The following is a 3,974-nucleotide window of genomic DNA, read 5'->3' as shown; positions in this document are numbered from 1 at the left end:
CGGCGAGGTGGAGTGGTGCAACATCGTATAGTGGGTACGTCTGGTTTTCCGGCGGTCTGACCCGAGATCCCTGGAAAAAGAGGAGAGGAGACACACGGCTGGAATTGCGAAACATCTTAGTTAGCCTGTGAAAGAGAGTCGTAAAATGAATTAGTTGGGAAGCATAAGTGAAGTGAATTGAACGAAATATGCGTTCGGGAGAGTTATTGCGTGAAAGTATGAGTGAGCTTGGAGAAGGCGTATATAATCGCTGATAGGTTCGAGGTTTAGTTGTGGGATATGCTTCGGGCAAAGGAGTAAGACCGCCAATCGTAGAGTTTAGCTTCCGCTCATTCAGGGTGAATCGCTTGTGATTCATTAAGTCTTTAGGTACTGAGATATTCCTATTAATATTCTGCTGTTGGCGTGCCTTTAAAGTGGAGCATGTGACCTCACCTTTGGGATGTTCGGGGTATAAAGTGAGACTGATCCTCAAGTAACCAGTTGACGATGACTTTTCCGGCGAATGTGGTTGGTGATGATAATGACCACCGATATACGGAATCAAAACGGTCGTCGAGGTGTCATCTGAGTCGGGCTGCATCGAAGTTGACGCTGGGCTTACTGCTGGGAATCGCAAGCCGAATGTCTTCGGGTCTGAAGCAGAAGTAGATTCATGCGAGTTCGTAACGGGCTCCGAACTGTGCCAGTTTGGCACTGCTGAATAGGAGATTGATTCAGTTGAAGGAGGTGGCAACCGAGAAATCTCGCCAGATTCATCAACGCCTCGCCTTATACCGTCCTCCAAATAGATGACAGGCGTAGACTTTGGTTGCTGCTGATGATAGTAGTCTTTGTTATATAACCATGATTTGGGGTAAGAGAGTAATGTTGGCATTGGGGACCTACGTCGTGGAGCTGACGCGGTTTTTCCAAACTTTAAGCATTCTTCAACGTCTGTGGGGTTGAGAGTTGAATTTGTGCTTCCGTCGAGTAACTAACTATTCTGAGTTTTCATTGGCGATAGAGCCCCTGCGGGCCGGAGGCTACCGCCTCTGATAAATTTTGGGGTAGATATAGAGTGGGACTAATTTTTATTTTAGAGCATTTAAGGGAATCATTGGAGGATTCTATGCTGTCTTTGTTCTTTGGAGTGGAACTTGGTGTGGGAGATTTTCCAGTTGTGTCTATAGGGGGAGACACCTGAGTAGTGGACTGTATATTTGACTTATCTTCATTGGGGGCTGAAGTTTGAGTTATGTTGGGCGCAATATTCGAAATTTGCTGAGTTAGTGAGCTCGTATTGAGAAAGTCCAACGCTTCGACCATCTAAGCTTTGCAACTACTATATTTAGTGAAGCTTCTTTCATACATTTGCTTTGCTGAGTTACTAGATTCAGTAACTGGGCGGGAATGGAAGGTAAAAACCGTTGGGATATTAATATTATTAAAGTGCGGGTTCGGGAGAAGTTTAAAGGAGTCCATGATACTTTCCCAATTTTTATCCAAAATGTCTAATTTTACCTTTAACAACGACGCTGAGGTTCGCTGTTGAACGTAATGACCATCTTTGGCAAAATAAATCTAATATATGGCATTCAAACATAAAATCTTTATAGAAGGTATTTAAGGATACAGTTTGTGGGCGACTTTCCATTATAATTGTAGAAAGGGTGGAGAACGGTAAAAAACTCAAAGTTAATTATTTATGTTAATGCGCGCGCTTATTCATTTTGTCCCACTGTGCTATTTTATATTTTTATTACACTGTGCTATCTTTGCTTGTACAGTGCAATATTGAGCAAGTTGGGGAAGTATGTACAGCGTTCAATACATATATGTGGCTATCGAATGAGAAAAAAGAGAGCTAAAGAAGCGCGTATTTATGCACGTACGTATGTATGTAAAAGTGACTTTACTTTTATAAGGGTGGCTGGTATTTTGTTTAGTCAGTGAAATCAAGTGGATCAAAGGGAAGGCCAAATTAATGGTGATAATTTTGGCATATGTGAATCTTAAATTTACTCTGCTATTTAATTAAGTTCATGAATATGTATATACATACATACATACATATGTATGTACTTAATTTTTTGTTGTGTTTTAGTTGCACCCTAATATATTTATTCCTTGTGATGCTGTATTGCTTTAGCGCGTCTAAGGGCAATATTTTTGATGAAAACACAAGTGCAGGTATATATGTACATAAGTTTAGTATGAGATCCAATGTCTTAGCTATGTGACTAGGCTAGCGGGTAATTAGACAAAACGGGCAAATATTTAATGTATATGTATACATCCATACATATGTACCTGTACATCATAGCTGGGCAAAACGCTACTCGCGAGTAGCGTCTGCGTCGCAGCGCTTATACGTATACAGAAACGACGCAGCGAATTTCAATTCAGTCTGCTTTCAGATTTCATGAGAGTAGCACTATGCTTCGCCGTTGAATATTTTTATTCGTAATTTTAGCGCGTGGTTGCCACCTATATATGTAACAATGCCCAAAATGTCTGAGTATGAGTGCCAATTACAGTTTTTGGTTATAAAAAAAGCTAATAATGCCCAATGCTTGTTGTGTGGTAATACGACCATTAACCATAAACAAATGAAAAAAACGTTCCACTCAGTGCAATTATAGAAAAGTGCTTCTCAGCGCGACGCACTAGGGCACACATTGCATACTTTATTTTAAAATATTTTTTTTATCAAAAGAAGTCGATAGAGAAATGTAAATGTTGGTTTATGCCCAAAAATACTTAATGAATAATATTTATAAGTTATACTCTATTTTTAAGACTAAATACCTACTTATATGAAACAAGTAATTTTTAGCAAGAAAAAAACCGACTTCAACTCCCATATAAAAAAAAAAATATATATATATATCTCACGATCCACTGATCGGATCTTAACTAGATTAGTATGGGACCACTACCTTTCCGATGCAAAAAGAATTATCGAAATCGGTTGACGTGGTCCAAACTTATGCGGTAACATACATAAAAAAAAAAAAAAAAGATTCCGACGAACTGATAACCTCCTCCTTTTTTGGAAGTCGGTTAAAAAATAAGACCTAAACACCGTAACCATCTGGCCGGTCAGCATATAAAAGAATTTGTTCTAATAAAACGGAGCCCAGGTATTATACAAATGAGTTTACCTAATTTAAGTTTCTTTAAATTATACAAGTACTAAATTTTTCTTATGCAAAAGGTTGTATAAACTAATAGTATTAGTTACTAAAAACTTCCAAGGTTCATTATTACACTATAGGTATAAGCAAAATAGGCCAAAATACCCATGCACGAAAAATACCACTTTTAGTACATTTATAAAAAATGCGGCAACCATAACTGAGCGCGACGCACTAATACCATGACAAAATGAGACTGTGTTGGTGTGCCCAGCTATGCTGTACATACATATGTACCTTATGTGAGTTTGAGATGGCTTTGTGTTTATATATATGTGGCAACACCACTCCTGCTAAAGTTTTAAACTTGCCAATGCAACCGTGTTGGAGACTTAGAGCGATAATTTTGACATTTCTAGCATTAGCAGATTTTTGCACTTTTTCATCCCTTTTGGTAATAAACGTGAAACTGTGCACACGTGCACCGAGGATTATTAAAAATACCAAACTGGTGACCCCGAACAATGCCACTCAACGATAGCAACCTCATCACAGGAGGCCAAGGATTGGACGACATGTCTTTGGATAGGAACCCACGCCTAGCCCTACCTGCAATGACCACCGAAAATGTGGAAGCATACTTCTACTCATTAGATTTCTGGTTTCAAGCATGCGGAGTTACTGCGGACTTAAACAAGTTTAACATTGTTCTCGCAAATGTACCACCGCTTAAGCTGCTAGAGTTACAGCCACTGATCGAAGCTACTCCAGCTACCGCAAAGTACCAATACATTCGCGAGAAATTTATAGAACACTTCAACGGCAGCGTCCAAAGTCGCCTTCAGCGAGTACTCA

Source organism: Rhagoletis pomonella, unplaced genomic scaffold (assembly GCF_013731165.1).
Source record: "Rhagoletis pomonella isolate Grant_MI unplaced genomic scaffold, Rhpom_1.0 Rhpom_scaffold_00006, whole genome shotgun sequence".
NCBI lineage: Eukaryota > Metazoa > Arthropoda > Insecta > Diptera > Tephritidae > Rhagoletis > Rhagoletis pomonella.
The sequence above is the reverse complement of the archived record's forward strand: the minus strand, read 5'-3'. Positions refer to the sequence as shown.